The following is a 20921-nucleotide window of genomic DNA, read 5'->3' on the forward strand; positions in this document are numbered from 1 at the left end:
TGGTCAGGGGTGCCTGTAACGCAGGGTGCGGCGGTCAGGGGTGCGTGTAACTCAGGGTGCACTGGTCAGGGGTGCATGTAACTCAGGGTGCGCTGGTCAGGGGTGCATGTAACGCAGAGTGCGGCGGTCAGGGGTGCAAGTAAGACAGGGTGCGGCGGTCAAGGATGCTTTTAAAGCAGAATGCGGCGGTCAGGGGTGCGTGTAACGCAAAGTGCGGCGGTCAGTGGTGCTTGTAACGCAAGTTGCGCTAGTCAGGGGTAAATGTAACGCAGGGGGCACTGGTCAGGGGTGAGTGTAACGCAAGGTGCGCTAGTCAGGGGTGAATGTAACGCAGGGGGCGCTGGTCTGGGGTGAATGTAACGCAAGGTGCGCTGGTCAGGGGTGAGTGTAACTCAGGGTGCGCTGGTCAGGGGTGAATGTAACGCAGGGGGCGCTGGTCTGGGGTGAATGTAACGCAAGGTGCGCTGGTCAGGGGGTGCATCGCAGATAGAAAAGGTACTTACAGTTCTGATGTGCTCTGTCCTCGTGCCTTCTTCCTCTAGGCGTGGTGGCAGGGGGAGGGGCGCGCCAGATGTTTCCTGATGTTAAATCCCCAAGCAGCATCCTTTTCTGCCTCTGCAGGTCCTGCTAGGCTGAAATACACAGTCAGCCAATGGCAGTGCTGCCCTCTCCCTCCCAGCCAATAGCAGCTGAGGTGGGCAGGGGGAAGATTCACTTAACTGCCTACTGCCGAGGAGCCCGTAGTCAAGCGGTGGGCAGCATGGGCAGTACTTTCAGTTTTGCAAAACGGACAGATCGCCGCAATTGCCCCCCTGTAGCGACGCCTATGAATGGTATGCACTGGTCAATGCTATTGTTTAGTATATCCTTAAAGCAATCCAGTTAGCCTCTGTGTTCTTTGTTATAAACAGTTGCTCCCATTTGATATCATGCATTAAGGATCGCAGCTTGTTGAAGTTAACCTTTTTGAAGTTTAGTGTTCTTGTCAAACCAACGTGGCCTTTCTTTTCTGTAATCTACTGTGAATGTGATACCTATCTTTTTTTTTCACTAAACTTTATTGCTATCATATACGGGGGCTAATGAAAACCCCCTATGTGATAGCAAAATATGTGACAGATCCTCTTTATGGAGACATCAGGGGTCTCCAAGACCCCTAATGTCCCCTATGACCCCCCCAAAAAAGCTGATGAAGCACAGATCTGCTCCATCAGCTTCTTTCCTCCCTCTGATCCCCTGTGACAGAGGCACCATGCTGATCCCGGGCTCGTACCGGGCACATCGGAGCCCGGGACCAGCGGGACAAAGACGGGTAGGGGACCGCGGAAGGGGGCACCGATCCTTTCCCCATACAAGGATCGATTGTATGTTAACAGGCATCGCTGCCTGTTTTTAAATATCTGGCATTTCCGGACGCCCGCTCAGATTTTTATACAACGGCCGGCCCTGAGGTAGTTAAAGTTGCCTTTCCTTACCTCCTTTCTCTTTGATTACTCTGCATAGCAAATGACAGCATTTTTTTATGGAAGTGTGTAAAGGTGTGGGGGGGAGGGGGGGAAGCCGTGTGCATCAAATTAAGATGAAGGTCAGGAAAGATACATTAATTGACATGGGGGAAGTCTTGGGTCCTGCCATATTAGGCAGGCTTTACCAATATGTTCTTCATAACTGCAGGAAGTGCAACATGCTACTCTGCATATCAGCTGTGCTGGATAGCACAGAATTTAGGTACCTGCAGAGAGACCGTGGCCATGTGCTCCAGGTACATGACACTAGCGATATCCATGGGCACTGGTGCTGTGGGATGGGGACCCCTGTTTTATTCCAAGAATCGCTCTCAAAGCACCCCTCAGATTCTGAAGGGCATGTGAACTGGTATCAAAAAAGCAAGGAAGGGAACGGGCAACTCACCACTGCCTTGTTCTGAGGACACCAGCTTTCATGCCTGGCATGCCAGTTGGAACATCCAAGTAGTATTTCTATGGGGTTTTTACAGTTAAAAACAAAATAACCTTTGAAATTCTGAATCTGTTTAAAAACATAGATTCAGCACTGGCATGGAGGAAAAAATCCACAGCTCTAAAGCAAGAAACACTTTAATATACACATTCACCCATTTCAAACCAGGAAAAAGTTGGAATACTGTCAAAAAATGGGTAATGTTTGGATGAGTGATAGATAGGAGGTACAGTAAAGCACTTTTGACTGATCAGGTGAAAGTTGTTTGGTGCAATGTTTGGGGAATCTTGTTTGAAAATGGTCAAAAGTCACTGTGATAAATAAAGTGTATGTAAAAAATCATCTAGGCTGAAAACTGGGTGAATCTTTGGCAAAAAAAATTATACATATACCACTAAGTATAGAAAATAGAAAAATATGTAAAAATGAAAGTCAATACAAAAAAAAGTTAGTATGTGTTTCTAGTTTAAAGGGTTTAGGTGTTGCTATATTTATTATGTAGCGCTTCCCCTAAGGAGCCGCAGAGAATAGATGGGTCATCCGTATAGCCTGTCTAGGGAATTTTAGTATCTGGCTGCCCCATTAGCACTTTATACCTTCCATGGTGACCGATAAAAGCGGGGTCCAGACTGTAGATGTGATGTTGAGGAGCTTTATTGATGAACCTTTGGGACAGAGGGTTAGGGTCGGGATCATCCAGGCTGATGTAGACTCCTTTAATTAGAACGACACAGTAGCTGCTGCCATTCACAGACTAGGACCTTTAAAAGAGAACTATAGGGTAAGTGTTTTTCCCCATAGTTCTCTTAAGGGTCATGGGAGGACATATACTAGCATCTTCCCGTGACCCAAAGCTCAGTATATCGCGAGCTACAGCTCACGGTATACTGAGACATTACTGTCGAGATCCAACCAGCTGCGTGAGTGACAGCTGGCTCTGCCTATCTAGAGGGCAGAGCCAGCTGTACCCGCCCCGTCCATTCCTCCAGTCAGTGCTGGAGGATCAGAGAGGGGAGGGGGGTAATCCCTGCAGGGAGCCGTGAATGACAGTCATGGCTCTCTGCAGGGAGATGATCAAGAAGTGAGCGAGCGACGATATTTGTTCGCTCACTTCCCGATCTATTGAGCCAGCATGTGACAGTTTCATAGTCACACCTCGGCTCGAACTATGAGGCTGAGTGATTTTCACTCACCTCATAGCAATCTGTGTGTAGAGCATCTGGCTAAGCAGTACTTTATTCAGAAGTCTTTAGTCATCTTCATCCTTGATATCAATACTAGCCACTGGTCCCCCAGACTCAGGCCTCAGTGTAAGCACTTGGCCAAGCCATATTAGACAGTCAGTAGCAGCCTCCTCCCAGACAGGGCCCAGGGAGGAAGAGAAAGCTCACATGGTCCAGCCCCAAGTATTTATCTCCTATTTCTCAGGACCAGCTTCCTGATGACAGCGGACCATGCCTGCACAATGTGTGTTGACAGAGCTGCTTCTAGCGACACATGTGACAGTATAAACAAAACTTCTGAAATGTTATTAAATACTATATTTACTAAAAGCAGAATTGTAGTCCATCATGGGAGTGAACTTGGAGCGGTGGCTACTTAACAACACACACAGAGACCATGGGGAAAAAAAGTAGTCACCCTCAAGAAGGAAGAACAGTGTCCACACAAATTCAGAGATGATTTAAGGATCTACAGCGAGTCATACACAAAAAAGCTACATTTGTGTTAATAGTTAAGGTACTGAATGCGTTTAGTGTCACTTTCAATAACCCCCCACTTCTCCTTCTAGCATTCCACCAAAATCCTACAATTATCCGTCGCCTCACAAAAAGTTTCTCAGCCAATGGATGGCCTTTACAAAGTGATTTGGGATTCTACTGTGCATACATAGCCCAGCTAGGAAACTTTTATAATAAGGCTTTGTGGCCACATAGTGAAGATCTGCAAGAAGTGGGAACATGTAAGTGTAGGATTTGGGAGGAATGCTGGGTTTATTTAAAGGATAGCTGCACTAAGAATTAGGGATGCACCGATATATCGGCCTCCGTAACATATCGGCCGAAAATTGCACTTTTGGCATAATGCCGAAAGTGCCATTTTCCTGCCGATACATCGGCGCATCCCTGCTTTCTTTCCTCCCCGCTGGGCGCTGCTCTGTGTCCCAGCGGGGAGGAGAGAAAGTGTGACAGCCTGCTGAGCGCTGCAGGAATTGCTGGGAAACCGTACGCTGTTTTTTTGTTTGTTTTTTTCTGTGATGTCTCAAAAGTTAAAAAGAATCATAAGTAAACTTTTAACTCTTTCGCTGCCACAAACATAAGGCTTATGTTGGTGGCAGCAGGCCTGTTTAAACAGACTCTGTTTACAATTGTAAAGCGGGCTGTCAGTTTACAATGGAAGCGACTCTGGTGGCTCAGCTATCGCCAGATCGCTTCCATGGGCCGGTAAAGTGTCTGCCCCTCTGTCTGGCGCCCCTGCTATGTTGCCCGAGCTCTGCTGCCCCTCTTGGGAGGACAGTATGTTGGGTGCCCGGCGGGAACCTGGGGAGGAGAGTGGTCAATCTCCTCCCTGTTCTATGGGACCGGGAGCAACACGTATTCAGGCCCGTCTTTAATACTGATCGGACCCTGGGCAAACATTTTCTTGTTACCCCCCTCCCCCCCCCCGCAAGAATGTGATAGCAATTAAAGTAAAGTAACAAAAAACAAAAACAATTAAAAAAAATAATATTACATTTAAAAATTAAAAAATTATTTAAAAACATTTTATTAAAGTCTCCCGCCCTTGCGAGCACACTCACATTCACGTAAACACGTGTCGGGTAAGCCTGTGTAAGAAAACGACAATCAAGATACACATGCTGGGTATCGCCGTGTACACCAGAGTGAGAGCAATAATTCTAGGGCCAATATTTATGTGTATCCCTATAATGATGAGCTGTAGGGGCTTTTAAATCATAATCTATGGACGATTTGGGGTACTAAATTTTGTCGCCGTTTAAGGACGCACACAATTTTTTACTTGAGCATCTTGGGTATATATTTATTACATTTCGCATGTCATCTTTTATATTCTATAAAATAATTGGTATTATATTGAGTTTTGGGCGCTAAAATTAGCTTAAGTGTATTTTTCATTACATTTTTGGGCTGCGCCAATATCCTGCAACATAAAAATTCTAAACTGCTACTATTTGATTCTACAGGGTTTTGGCTTTCAGAAAACATATACAGGGTTATTCATTAAAGGGTGAAGAGTTTGGAGAAGGCAGGAGAATTGAACAATCTAGGACAAAATAGCTGATTTGGGAAAAATTCTCCAATTCAACTCACTTTCCACTTCAGTTATGTTGTCCCAGATTGTTTACTTCTCCCGCCTTCTCCAAACTCTTCACCCTTTTGTGAATAGGCCTGATAATGTTTGGGGGTTTGAAGTAATTTTCGGGCCAAAAATTTGGATTATAACGTGTGCAAAAAACAAACAAAACATTTTTTTGACAGCGAAAGGGTTAATGCAATTTTCTGCAACAAATTTTTGCTGGTAGTTATCATTTATCTCATCTAAAAGTAATGAAAATTCAGATTCATCCGAATGTGGAAAGTAATTGACTTTCAGAACGAAATAACGAAACATCCAAAATGAAACTAAACACATTTTGTGCCGCCTTACATGTCTAGTAGAGGTCGACTTCGGAAGCAAGACTTCCTAGGATGGTACAAAGCATTGGATCTCAGAGAATAATTCAGTGTTCAGGTCATCCGATATCTTAGGGGGTTATTCACTTAGCTGCCGAATGCAACCGAGTGAATAACCGAGTCGAAGTGAAGTGAGCCGAAAGCTGTTCGCTATTCACTTCAGCCTTGTACGGCTGATTTCAGCCGTACATTAGCTAAAATCAGCCACACATCGGCTGCCTTCAACTGCCTTCGGTCAGCCAAACATGCTCTGCATGCTCGGCTGAGCCGAAGTGCAGGAGGAATTCGACTCAGCCGATCAAACATTTGGATTGGCTGAGCCGAAGTTCCGGCAGCTCACTTGCTGCCAGTCGTCCCTATTCTCATAGGGGCCGAACGGCAGTGAGTGAATAGCCATGAGTGAATAGACGGCAGTGAGCGGCATTCAGCTCAGCTATTCTGCTCGCTACCTCCGACTCTGAGGTAGCGAGCAGATTTACAAAAATTAAATAAATAAAAACATTTTTTTTAAGTATTTTAAAAAATAAAAAAATGAAGAGTTAAAAAAATAATAAAAATATTTTAAAGAAAATAAAAAAGAAATAAAAAATAATTTTAAAAAAGATGCACGCTGATCCGACTGCACGCAATGAACTCCCGCCGCATAATGTGAAATCTGACTTTCTCTACCTTCGCCTGTCACTATGGCTCAGCCAAGCTGAAGCATATATACGTTCAGCTCGGCTGAGCTGCTCGACTGCCTTCGGCTGCTGTACGGGCTATAGTGAATGGTTCAACTGAACCGAAGGGCTCAGGCGACTGAAGTGAGCCAAAGGATCAGCCAAAGCTACGGCAGGATCCTTCGGCTCATTAGTGAATAACCCTCTTAGTCTCCCAGATGTAGTTATGCTTTTTGTCTTCTGAGATGTCAAATTGTCTTTCTGCTGTCCATTTTCTGAAGTATCAACCATTACAATCCATGTAAAGTGCAAAATAAAAAACAGAAAACTCAAATTAAGGACATAAAATAAAGAACCCAACACCAGCAATGTGCCTAAGACATAGCTGCAACACAGATTAAAGAGCAATGTGTGCTAACTAATCATACTTCATAATCCTGGAATCTGTTAATGGTTTTATATAACATATTAAGAAAGTACTGGAGCAAAAAGACAAAAAGAATAGGAGAAAGGACTACACGACAGGGTGGACAGGGAATCAGGGAGAAAGGGGTTAAGGTTATTGGGGGTGTGGGTGATGGTCACTTACCTTGATTGGCTGGTTTATGTTATCCAGGAGGAGTCTCTGCGGTGGTCTGAGAGGGCGAAGGGTGGTCCAGTCAGTCAGGGGCTGCCACACGGTGAATACACTTCAACATGTCCCCTTCTCTTTGACCTGCAAAGCAAAATGTCAGATTTAGGCTATTTATTTATTTGAACAACTGACAGCTGCTGCTGAGGTTAATGGCTCTGGGTGGCTCCAGGAAAAAATGTCCAACCTGCTCAAAGATCCACAACCTAAAGAACATAGGGCCTCGCGTGCTAAGAGGACTAGACCTCCTGAGTGCTTCTCCCTGGCTCGTGCTAATGTTTCTGGGGCTCAGCACCGTCTTAGGAGCCCCTCCAGGGACCCTCCAGGACCTCCATCTAAGCGTGGACCTACCAACTGATGGTAGGCTTGGGAGGAATCCTTGGCCTAGGCAAAGCCCCATGGAGAGGGTTGCCACATAGCCTGCCCAAAAAACCCTCCTCCCACCCTCCTGCTGTACGGGACCCTCTAGCCGCCTCACCTGGCGATGCTCCGGTAGGTGAGGTGTCTCATCGTTGGATCGGTTCAGGTGCGGGCACCTGCCAGGCTCTTGGTGCGGCCGACGACCCCTCCTCGTTCAATGTCATCAGTGTTCCTGGGCTGTCCGTGGTACTGCCTGAAACCTGTGATGGCTTTGCAGAGCAGGCGCTGTGGTGGTTAGCTAAATCATGCTGAAGTGCCCTCTCAGGCTAGAAGAAGAGGGTCTGACGTCACTGGCATGCGCGCCGGTTGTTCGGCAGCCGGTGATCCCATTCCTGGCATGCATACCTTCAACAGTGGGAGCGGTGCTGGAGCCCTGCAGATCCGAAGGGGAGGTGTTGGCCTCTGAAGATGAAATTGTGGAAGAAGATGCTACGCAGGCTTCCAGACCTACGGCTGCTGGAAGATCTCATAGTCAGCCAGATGAGCCCCTTTTTCCTTCTTCTATTTCTACTAATGCATTATGTGACTATTTGTTTGGGATTCATGGGGGTGTTTTGCCTGGGACACCTGCCCCTCATTCTGTGGGGGGGCCTTTACAGGGTACTTTGGGACGCTCAGGGTCTGGCGGGTCCAAGGATATTCAGGATTTAATAAACGGATGCACACTTTGTTGGATCGTTTTTCGGCTGGCTCCACAACTGCGGTGCCGGTTGGGGCCTGGTTGCCACGGACGACTACTTCTGAGGTGTGTTTGCCTGTTCCAGTTGTCCTACCCACTTGTTCAGATGTGATGCCCACTCCACCTGAGACACCGGGGGATACTGGTGACCGCACATCCTCACAGGAGCCTGTGGAGAAAGCTCCTGCCAAGTCGAACGACAAAGGAGCGGATGCCATTCGCTTGGCGGATTCTGCTCGTTGTGAAGTCTATGTATGCTTTGAGGGCCCCTTGGGGTCCCATCTCAAGGCGGAGGTTAGGGAAAAAATTTGGGAAGGGGAATACGTTTACATTTTTTCCCTCCTCCTGTTTGAGAAGTTTAACTTGGACAGGGTTAAACCCAGGGCTGGACTGGGCCAAAAAATAGGCCAGGGCATTTTAGACTGAGCAGCCCAATCAGGTGACCTGACGTGCTCCGCCTCATTGCAATACGGGGGCGGGGCCAAACACAGACATGCAATTGAGGGGCCACTAGTAAGTACAGGAGGGCTTAGCCGACATATAAGCCTTGCTACAACCAGCATACAAGCCTTGCCACATTATGCAAACTTTGCAACAACCAACATACAAACCATGCAACAGCATAGGAAGCTTGCTACAGAGAAGTCTAGGGATATCCTCAGCGGATCTCCACCTCCCCAGCTGTCTTCCACACCCTGAGCACGGTGTACAGGTCAGTGCTCCTGAAATAGCACTCACAGTTCTTCAGCAACACCGGATACGACCAATTCCATACACAGGTGAACCACAACAACACCTCACTGACACACTATATATATATATATAGTGTGGACTGCATGGACTGGGGTTGTTGTAATATATATATATATATGTAAACAACCCAAGTCTGTGTCCCCCAAACACATTTAAAATAATTCCCAGTCCCCCCCCACCATCCCCCCGAACCTAAAATACAATCTAGAGCCCCCTCTCCTACTTACCTTGTTGCAGGGAGGAGGCTGTGAGGCGGCAAGTCGGTCCGGGTGATCGGTGGTCGATTGGTAAGGTCTGCTGCAGACCTTCTGTAAAGGCACGATTGCAAACCGCGAGAATCGCGGAAAACTGCGCATGCGCGAGAATCGTGGCAAACTGCGCATGAGCGAGAATCGCGGCAAACTGCACATGCGCGAGAATCGCGGCAAACTGCGCATGCGCGAGAATCGCAGCAAGGAAGTGCCGGCGCAGACTCAGCTACTCGGTCTGCATCCAACAGAGATGCAGACCGTGTAGCTGCTCCCACAAGTCAGGTATGCGGTCCGTGACCACGCACCTGACTTCTGAGCTGGCTGCGGGTCACAAAGTGGCCCGCGGACTGGTACATTGAGACCCCGGCATTTTTGCAGCTCCCTTGGAATCTGCTGCCCGAGGCAAACGCCTTGTTTGCCTCGCGGCAGATACGCCCCTGTCAAGAGTTACATCCAAATGCTACTTTCAAACATGTGAATTCTCAAAACATATAAAAAATACATAAACATCAGGTGTGTATTGCAATTGGGAAGCCTTTCCCAAGATAACGTGACACAATGTTAACACAAATGAATCTATTAATCGAGTGATCTTCTATTAAACCCGGCAGTGATTTTTTGAAAGCATCGCATGAAAAGAAGGTTCTATTAGATTGTGTCCACAGTGTCCACCAACTAGAGTCCAAACGATCTTTCCTGTTGTAATGATTGTCCTCTTCCACAGTTTTTCACAGACGGGCTGGCTGGGCACCGCTCATTCAATCCCCTCTGGTTAACTCTCTCCCCGCCGTTTGGATAGCGAAGTCCACCCAACGGTGGTTTAAAAAGGGAAAAAAAGGGGAAAAAAGAAAGCAAAGCCTCCTAAGTGCAGTATTTAAAATATTGATTCCAAAAAGTATTTTGAAATGCACTTACAGGATCGCGAAGTTAAAAACACATTGAATGATAGAAATCCTCAGCGATAAGAGATCAAAGCCAGTAACTCCCTCAAAGGGAGTGTTTTTATGTAGTTAAACCACTAGATGCAAGTAATGCTGGGCACACACCTTACAACCATCGCAAGACTTTTGTCTTGCGATGATTGTAAGGTAATTAAAAAAACGTACGATCTGCCTAAATGGATAAAATAGGAGAGTGGGCATTAATGTGGCAGATGAGGTTTAATGTCGATAAATGCAAAGTAATGCACTTTGGACATAAAAATAAACAAATGGGTTATACAATTATGGGTATGCCGCTAGGGAAGTCAGAAATGGAGAAGGATTTGGGGGTCATTGTAGACCACAAACTGAAAGGTAGCTTTCAGTGCCAGGCTGCTGTACACAAAGCTAGCAGGGTCTTGGCCTGTATCAAGAAGGGGATGTATTGCAGGGACAAGTCTATAATTTTGCCACTTTATAGATCATTGGTTCGACCTCATCTGGAGTATGCGGTCCAGTTCTGGTCACCAGTACTAAGAAAAGATGTCCTTGAGTTGGAAAAGGTCCAGCGGAGGGCAACCAAACTAATTAGGGGTATGGAGGACCAGAGCTACGAGACAAGGCTACTAAATTTAAACATGTTCACATTGGAGGTGAGGAGATTAAGGGGGGATATGATTTCCATGTACAAAATGTTTAATGGTGGTAGCAACATTAGCGATAAACTGTTTAAAATTAACTCCGTTACAAAAACTAGAGGCCATCACCTAAAATTGGTGGAAAAAAAATTCCAGCACAAGGGGCGAAGGGGGTTCTTCACAGTAAGATCGGTTAGGGTCTGGAACTCACTGCCACAGGCGGTGATTTCAGCAAAGAATGTGGAATTGTTCAAGAAACTTTTGGACGATTTCTTATGGGACCGTAATATACAGGGGTACAGGTACTCCTAGAATGAGATCCTAATAGGTTGGACCTGATGGACTAATGTCTTTATTCAACCTCAAATACTATGTAACTATCTTGGACAGGCAGATCGTACTTGCAATGGTGGGCTGTGCGGACTCTCAGGTGGCTGTGCAGAGTTAATAGTGGGCTGTGCGGACTCTCAGTTGACTGTACTGGGTTAATGGTGGGCTGTGAGGAGTCTCAGGTGGCTGTGCGGAGTTAATGGTGGGATGTGCTGACTCTCAGGTGGCTGTGCAGAGTTAATGGTGGGCTGTGCGGACTCTCAGGTGGCTGTGCAGAGTTAATGGTGGGCTGTGTGGACTCTCAGTTGACTGTACTGGGTTAATGGTGGGCTGCGCGGACTATCAGGTGGCAGAGCGAAGTTAATGGTGGGCTTTGCTGACTCTCAGGTGGCAAGGTGAAGTTAGTGGTGGGCTGAGTGGAGTTAATGGTGGGCTGTGTGGACTCTCAGGTGGCAGTGCGGAGTTAATGGTGGGCTGTGCTGACTCTCAGGTGGCAGTGCAGAGTTAATGGTGGGCTGTGTTGACTCTCAGGTGGTAGTGTGAAGTTAATGGTGGGCTGTGCGGAGTTAATGGTGGACAGTGTGGACTCTCAGGTGGCAGTGCGGAGTTAATGGTGGGCTGTGCTGTCTCACAGGTGGCAGTGCGGAGTTAATGGTGCGCTGTGCGGACCCTTAAATCATAAATGCCCGGGCCTATTTTTTGTCCCAGTCCAGCCCTGCTGGCTAGTGTTATAGGGGAGAAGGAACCGGAGCACTGCTCCTCCATTTTTTGCTACCTGGATGCCATAGAGGAATCATAAAGAGTTTACGGTGGTACAGCCTGACTTCGTTATGATGAACAGTTTCGTCATCGCAAATCGATTAGGCCATCTATTTGCTGGGATCATAAGGACATCAGCCTCTGGATGAAGCTGATGACCTCAGCCAGGGTCCCCCCCCCCTTTTTTTAAGGGGTGGCCGGGAGTTCCAACACCTCGGGACAACCGGCCGCCAGACGCAAAGGTTTTTGTTGGCAGTACAACAAAGGAACCTGCAGGTTTGGAAGTGGTTGCCGCTTCAAACACGAGTGCTCAGGATGTGGAGTTACTCACGCTTTCTCTAGATGTTTTAAACAGGGCAAGGGTCGTACCAGCAATTTTGCGTAAAAGAGGGAGGACTCCAGTGATGGTGGGAAGGATGCATTCCTTTCTAAATAGGTATCCGGATCAGGCTGCCACTTCCTTTCTGGAATCAGGTTTTCAGAAGGTTTTGGAATTCCGCGCTCTTTGTTTGTCATTCCACTATTTGCAAACAATTTACAATTGTCCCTTCTTCATCCCGCGGTAGCGACTCAGAAGCTTTAGGTTGCATGGGAGGCCCCTTTTCTTCTCCACCTTTGGCGAACCTGGTGGTTTCTCACCTCGAAGTGGTTCCTAAAAAGGAACTAAACAAGCTAAGCAATTAAAACTAGAAATTAATCCCACAGAATATCCTACCTAACAGACGCCTCTGGGACGCACCTATCAAACCCTTTAGATATAGCCAATAGCTTTGGCAATTTTTATTCCACATTATATAATCTACAGGATTCGATTACCGCCCCTAGTCCCACGATGTTGGACATTAATAGATTTCTGGATACATGACTCTGGCCCCACATCTGTGCCAGCTTGCTAATGATGCTGCTACTTCCGGTCCGTTTACTAAGGAGTCATTGGAAGCACTGATCGTCACTATCCCCAAACCTAATAAGCCTTCTGATAATCCAACTAACTATAGACCCATCTCGCTTTTAAACACAGACCTGAAAATTTATGCCAAATTAATAGCTAATAGAGTAATGCATATTATACCGCACCTAGTTCACCCAGACCAAGTGGGGTTTGTACATGGTAGACTACAGATGGCACTAGAAGACTTATATACCTCATTTAATGCGCTGAACACTCAAGTTCGCCTTCTCTGCTTCTATCTTTAGACGCAAAAAAGGATTTTGACAGGGTGCACTGGGGATATCTCAGAGCCGTCTTACGAAAATTCGGGATCACAGACTTTTTGGGGCTGCCCCTTGTCCCCACTTATTTTTGCATTGGCAATAGAGCCATTGACAGCGGCTATACGCCAAACCTCAGAGGTCAATGGCATCACGGTCGGTCAATGCATGCATAAGATTGGACTCTATGCTGATGATGTTATCCTTTTTTTGACCGACCCACTACGATCTCTCCCTGCGGTGCGACAAATACTCTCCCGGTTTAACGTCTCAATGTATAAAATTTACCACACCAAATCCCAAAAGTTACTAATTAATGGCTCACCTAAATTTAAGCATACTATTACATCCATTTCTCCTTTCTCATGGGTACCCTCTGACTTTTTTACTTACCCGGAGGTACAGGTGACTACGCCCAGCACCAAATTGTTTCTTTTGAATTACGTTCCTCTCCTACACACTGTCAAAGAGATTTGTAAAAACGTATGTCATCCCCCTGTCTCTTGGGCGGGAAACGTAAACTTAGTTAAAATGTTTGTGATCCCTCACATATTATATTTGTTTCGGGCGATGCTAATTCCAGTACTCCGTCATACCTGAAAGACTTGCAGCGTATTCTGGACTCCTTTTTCTGGACCAGTAAGAAGGCCCGAATCCTGAAACTCAATTTATACACTCATAAATCCTTTGCAGGTATGGGAGCCCCTGACATCACAAAATATTATAAGGCCACAATATTAGATCACACCCGGCATTGGTGGTCCCCCCAATCCGATAAACCATGGAAACACATGGGATCAGCAATACAGTCTCTTCTGACCTACACCTGCTGCTGCATGATGAGCTTCTCAACTACACACCACCTAAATACTTCCTAGATACAATTACAGCTACTGTGAAAGAGTGGTCATCCCCAAGCCTCACTCCTTCCACATGTAATGGAAAGTTCTCATATGATATACCGTTGGTTATACTGGACCATGTTCTTATCGACCTGGACATATCCCAATGGCCATCCTTTGGTATTACCCAATAGACATGTGCACTGCCAAAAAATTTGTTTCGTTTAGTTTTAAATTCGGATTTGTGTTATTTCGTTTTTCGGGATTCGGGTGTGAAAGTCAATTCGGATTCGGAATTCGGATTTGGACGAAATTCGGTAGCGGTAGTTCGAACGTTCGTTTCGTGTTCGGTTCTTATTCGTTTCTTATTCGTTTCGTTCGCTCGTTTGCAGCAAAGTGACATTTGAGGGGGAAAAATATTTTTCTCCTTCTCTAATGTCACTTTGCTCCAACGAACGAAACGAATAAGAAACGAATAAGAAACGAAACGTTCGAACGAACTACCGCTACCGAATTTCGGAAATGGAAATTCGGATTCGTTTGCATTCGTTATTTCTGTAATTCGGCATTCGGATACATCCGAATGTCCGAATTTCCGAAAATTCGTCCGAATTTCGATTCGGAACGAAACGAATCGCACATGTCTATTACCCAACTGTGTCAAATATTCTCTGGAGGTGTATTGAAATCGTTTATACTCTCTGTCAGTGTAATGCCGCCGACAGGGCAGCCTCTTGTTTGTCTGCTGCGGTCCTCTGCGTCCCACCGTGGAACGCGGAAGACGCACGAACTCCGGGTTGTGACGCGGCGGCTGCGTTCCACGGTGGAACGCGGAAGTCGTCCGGACCAATCAGCAGTCCCTCCTCACTTCCTGGCCCTATTTAAAGGCACTGATGAGACAGCATGGCGTTCTGTGATTGTTGTCTGAACGCCTGCTGCCTCACGAACCTGTATATGAGACTGTTACCAACCGGACCCTGCTCATCCTCCTGCTGCCATCTGGAAGACGGACCTGCTCAGTTCTGCTACTGGAGTCACCTGGGAGTCTCAGCCATCATTCAGCTACTGCCAATCGCAAGTACCCTATCTGTGAGGGAGCACCTCTCCTCTGCTGCCTGCAGGCTGATATGAACTGTGTATTAGACTTACTGAGTATCCGCTCTTAACCCTGCCGCAGCCACTGCATTCTAGTATTTCAATTGCCAACCCACAGTCTATGACGCAATAGTACTGTGTTGAATTGTGTTGTTTTTCCTTTGATCACGTGATGGTAGAATCTCAAACTCACCGTTGAGATTGTGAGTGACGCCTGAGATTCGTATCTGATTGATCCTATTACTCCGCAGTTGTGATCCACTATTGTAAAAACTGCAGACGTGACAGTCAGCAATACCATATTCCTATTACAAATATCTTAGGATCAGACATTTTCTATCCAAGACACAAATTAAAGATTCTCCACTCCTGAGAAAGGCAATAACATTCTTCTCCAAAACCACCTCGACCAAGAAGGGTATTTCCTATTTTTATAATATGCTAACTACTCCCATGGCTGATGTTAAACTCTCCTCAATGGAATGGCCGGAAAGATGATTGGGATTTTCAGTACCTCTCGAACAGTGGTACCGTACCATAGCCTGGCCCCTAAAGGCCTCTAGATGTCTATCTAATTGTGAAACCACCCAGAAGCTACTACACCATTGGTACTACACCCCACACAAATTGGCCAAGTTATTCCCAACCTTTTCCCCACTATGCTGGCATAATTGGTGGGACAGGATCGCACCACATTACGTGGCACTGTCATAAACTCACTGCGTTCTGGAACTCCATCTTTAAGTTTATTAGTGAGCTCACTCACCTGCAATGTCCACCTAGCCCACAGTTGGCCCTCCTGGGGATTGGCATCCTTGATTGGCCCTCCTCACTACGAGTGCTCGTGATGAACATACTCTAGCTATAGCTAGACTGTGGAAACAACAGACTATCCCAACCCTGCCTATGACAATCGACACACTCCACACACACTCTCATTTTGAACATCTATTTGACAGAGCCCACCTCAGGGAACATAAATTCACTGCAGACTGGGATTGTTGGATGACTGACAGCCGCTGCAGTTCTATTATGGTGTAAAGGAACCACTCACATTCAGGTTTATGATCACCCCTTACTTCAGATGCAAACGCGTCTTATTTTGAGTCTTCCCCTTCACGTATATATATATGTTCTCTCCATCCTCAAGTCTTTACTCAGGTCCAACAAGTCCACATTATGGTAAATAAATAATATAAGTATGACTTCATGCCAAGATTTGTTCTTCTTTACCTTATCATACGCTATCCCCCTCCCCTTTAAAATGTTACACCCTCCCCCCTATTCCCTAAAAGTTATGTGACGCCTAATGACCCATGTACTATAGCAGTCATGCACGCCAAATGCACACTGGACTCTATTTTACCTCGTTATTAAGATATGTGCCTTAATTGTATTATATAGTTACATAGTATTTGAGGTTGAATAAAGACATTAGACTGTGTTGAATGAGACCTTAATGGCCCATTGGTTATGCATGTCATTCTTATGATACACCTATGCCTTTGGCCATGTTTTCTTCTTTCTATGACTACTTTTGATACATTCCTTTGTATGGGTCTTACGACTGCTTTTTCCATTACCTTTATTGTGAAAAACCTTGAATAAAAAAACTATGGTTATAAAAAAAAAAAAGGAACTAAACAAATTCCGCTTGATCCATCAATTGTCCCACCCCAAGGGTGGATCGTTGAATGATGCGATTCTTCCGTTACTGTGCGCTGTCTCTTACACTTCCTTTGATGCAGCTGTTACTTGGGTTCGACGTTGTGGAAAAGGTTCTCTTCTGGCAAAGACAGATATTGAATCTGCCTTTAGGCTCCTACCTGTCCATCCCGATAGTTTCTTTTTGTTAGACTGCCACTGGCAGAGATCCTATTTTGTGGACAAATGCTGGCCTATGGACTGTTCAATTTCTTGTGTGTTATTTGAGACTTTTAGCTTCTTTTTGGAATGGGTGGTCAGGGAGGTGTCTGCTATCAATTCAGTCATTAATTTTTTAGACAATTTCCTGTGCATTGGCCCCCGTAGTTCCAATTTATCTGCTGCGTTATTGGCGAACTTGCAACATGTTTCGTCTCGTTTTGGGGTTCCCCTGGCGAAGGAAAAAACTGAGAGCCCGTCTACGGAACCTAGTTTCCTGGATATAGTGATTAATACCCAGGCCATGGAATGCGGTTTACCCGAGGACAAAGTATTGGATTTGAGGTCTGAGGTCCAGTCTGCTAGTTGAAGGAACAAGTTGCAAATGCGGCAATTACAATCCCTTCTTGGTAAGTCGAATTTTGCTTGTAGGATAATGCCGAAGGGTATTTTGTCATCATTTGTCGGCAGCAACTGCTGGTGTTCGGAGGCCTGGACATTTTTTGCGTTTGTCTGTGGATCACAAAGATGACCTGGTGGTTTAGAAATTCTTTTTAGACTCTTTCAACGGACGTTCATTATGGCTGGATGGCCCTGTCAGCAACGCAGATTTGGAGCTTTTCACAGATGCAGCTGGTTCCTCTGGTTATGGTGATTATTTCCATGGTACCTGGAGTGCAAAGCCTTGGTCTGAGGAATGGCGTACAGCTGCGCTGTTAAATAACCTGGTCCTTTTAGAATTGTTTCCAATTGTCTTGTTGGTTGAAATTTTGGGAACTATCTTTTGCAACAAAAAAGTCAGGTTTAACTGTGACAACCTGGGGGTGGTACACGCAATTAATAACATTACAGCTTCCTCCCCACCAGTAATTCGATTGCTGCATTATTTGGTTTTGTGCTGCTTGAGGCTTAATACATTCATTTATGCTGTTCATTTGCCTGGAGTTTCCAGGCAAATGAACATGGGGTTTTCTTGTCCCAGACATCTGTGGAAACTACCTTTGGAGTTATCTCGAGACTACTTTGTAGGTGGGTAAGCTGGCAAACATGGTCATCTTATGCAAAGGTGTGGCGGGAATTGTTTATTCTGGTTCAGGAAGCTAGTGTTGTCTCCTGTTGTGAGGTGGGTATGGAATTGCTTCTTTACTTTATTAGTCAGAATTACTCACAGGGTGTGTCAGTGGCTTCTATGAATCATAAATTGTCTGCCTTAGCATTCTTAAACTGTTGGGCTACCGGGACTTTACAAAAGATTGTGTGGTACGTCAGGTCGTAAAGGGCTTGCACAGGGGCAAACGTTGTCTGGACGGGCGCCAGTCGGTTACATTCTCTCTTTTGGGTAGAGTGTTAGATCAGCTCCCTCAGTGCTGTTCTTCTACCTTTGAGGTGTCCCTCTTCAGGGTTGCTTTTATTTTAGCATTTTTGGGGGCTTTTCACATTGAGTTGGTTAGTCCTTCCAAACGTAAACAGGGTGGTATTTCAACAAGGGATGTGTTGCTAGTGTCGGATTCCGTTAAAATTCTTATCCGCTATTCTAAGAGCGATCAACTTGGAAAGGGAAGGTGGGTGGTCCTTAACTGTGTACAAGGATCATTACTATGTCTCGGTCTTGGCTGTGAGGGGTTTCACAGCGGTTTGCCCCCCTAGTGATGGATCCTTGTTGATCGACGCTGATGGAACTGCCTTATCATATTTTCAATTTATTTCCATTTTCTGTAACTGTCTAGACAGGGCTGGGTTCGAAGCTATACTTTTCTCCTCCCATTGCTTCCGCATTGGTGCTGCCACAGAGGTCGCCAGATGGGGCCTGGGGGAAGCTGCGTTAAAGCGTATTGGGAGATGGGAGTCCAACAGATACCGTTTGTACATCCGCCCTCATTTATTGTAAGCCGTTTCTGTGCTTTGCTCATTTTAGCACTCATCGCCTCCTGCTTGTCTGTCATTGTTTTGTTTATTTCAGGTGCCGGTCCCTGTCTCATCTGGATCCTGGCACATTTGTATGTTGTTTGGGGAGCCCGGCGTGAGGATGCTCATCCGGACGTCAGACAGCTTGGCGTCCACAGGAGCGTAGCTAATGTGCACTGAATAGGTTTCCCGGAAATGTTGTGGAGTCGGGTGGTCCCTGAGGTACATCGTTTTTCTAGACTCGACAGGGTCCTGCTCCTGCATGTACGCGGCAATGACCTTGGTCTCCGCATGCGAGAGCTTACACGAGATATCAAATATGATTATCTGCGGCTTCGTTCTTCGTTTCCGAAATTGTGGCTCGCACCTCCTGACATTTGGCTAGGTCAGTGGACCGTTTAAACAAAGCCAGAATTAAAGTTAACAGGGAGGTCGGGAGGTTTGTGGTTAGAAATGGTGCTCTGGTTGTGCGCCAACTGCTACATGCCGCCCCGTGGCCAGGCCTCGGTGGCCTTGTGGGGAATCCGGGCCTGTACGTGGCAATACTTAAGTGGTGATGTTGTTCATCTCAATGCCGTTGGGACGGACACGTGGTTCTTGGGTCTTCAGGAGGGCATTCACAGAGCATTGAGGGTCTGTAGGGGTTTCCAAAGGTGAAGTCTCCCCCTTGTTGTTATGGCGGGTTCCGCAGAGAGAGGTCTAAGAGTGATAGGAGGTCTGTGCTGTTACTTCCTATGTTGTCCCTGAGTCAGTGTGTTGCGGCTAGGGGGCAGTTGTTTAAGTGGTATGCAGAGATCTACGGTGTCAGAATAATGGTGCCTTCAGACCTCAAGCCATATTTGGTATAGGGATACAGTGGTATTGATATAATTTAATGTTTATGTTCAATTCTATTTAAAAATTCTATTTGTAATAAATGGCGGCTACAGCCATTTTATATTCAAACTGGTGTGGTCTCTCATTTGAGTGGATATTCAGGATGGGGATGTGCTGCAGCAGTTTTTGAGTGGACAGTTTTTGAGTGGACTGATGGCTTATCTCTTACCCTGTCATGTTGTTTGTCAGGATATTTATGTTGTGCATCCCCTTAAGGTCTCATTCACACCATGGAATTTTGTTGTGCATGATTGTGCACACTGAAATGAGCAAGACAAGAAATCCTATTTATTTCCATAGACCCCGTTCACACCTGAGCGTAGTGCCCTGTTTTTGGTAGACTACAGCGTATTTTGTTCCCATAGACTCAATAGGAAACAATTGGAAACAGGAGACACAATTATTTTACACGTGTTTGCCCATTTACATCAATGTGTCACAATCTGCTTGCAAAAACGTGTGACTTAATGTACGCACAAAAACGTGCAAAAAGTGGGCAGCAAAAAGGCATGTAGAAAACGCTGTCGCCTTGGTGTAAATGTAACCTTAGTGGCTGTGTGTCCTTTAAAACCATTACACTCTAGAACAGGGGTGCAGATAAGGTTGATCGGGATCTACCAGTCGATTGCGTAGCGATCACTGGTAGATCGCGATGTCCTGTCTTCTCTGGATCCCCGCTGCTCTCCCCCATCTGTATGCAACGGGGATCCAAGGAAAAGCTGCAGGCGGCGGGGGGACGGAGGACGGAGCCGCTATCACAGCAGCACGCTGAACGGTGAGGAGAGAGAGCCGCTCAGCCTGGATCTGACAGCCGCGGGCTCTCTCTCTCCTCACCGCACATGCTGCTGTTACAGCAGCTCCGTCCCCCTAGTACTATGTGTCCCCAGTTATGAATGAACAGGATGTGATTTACATCACTTCCTGTTCATTCATGAGATTATCAATGGGATATGAATGAAAAGGATGTGATTTACATTTATGAGTTTCTCAATGGGGAGAAGCACTCTGTACAGAGGCTCCTCCCCATTCAGAAACTGGTGATAGTAAATATTTTCTGAATGAATGGGAAGCCCCTGTGCTTTCCATTCATTTAGAACAGAAGCTGCAGAAAAAGAGATTGAGGACTTTTTGTCCTCAATTTATTTTTCTATTTTAAAAGAGAAATATCAGGGGACTGTTTAGACCCCTAATATTTTCCCGAAGCCCCCCTAACAGTAAAAAAAAATATGAAAATTTTAAAAATTAAAAAAGAATTAAGAAATAATAAAAATAAAATAAAAAATCCTGGAGGCAGGGCGCTGAGTGATGTCACACGCCTGTTGGGGGGGCTATGCTCCCGCGGTGCTCGTGCAGCTGAATGTGTCAGACGCCGCAGACGGAAAGGGGCGGGACACCTCTCCCCGTGTGCAATGTCGGCCATACAAACCGCGGGAG

Source organism: Nanorana parkeri, unplaced genomic scaffold (genome assembly GCF_000935625.1).
Source record: "Nanorana parkeri isolate BGI_ZX_2015 unplaced genomic scaffold, ASM93562v1 scaffold1405, whole genome shotgun sequence".
In the NCBI taxonomy this organism is placed as follows: Eukaryota; Metazoa; Chordata; class Amphibia; order Anura; family Dicroglossidae; genus Nanorana; species Nanorana parkeri.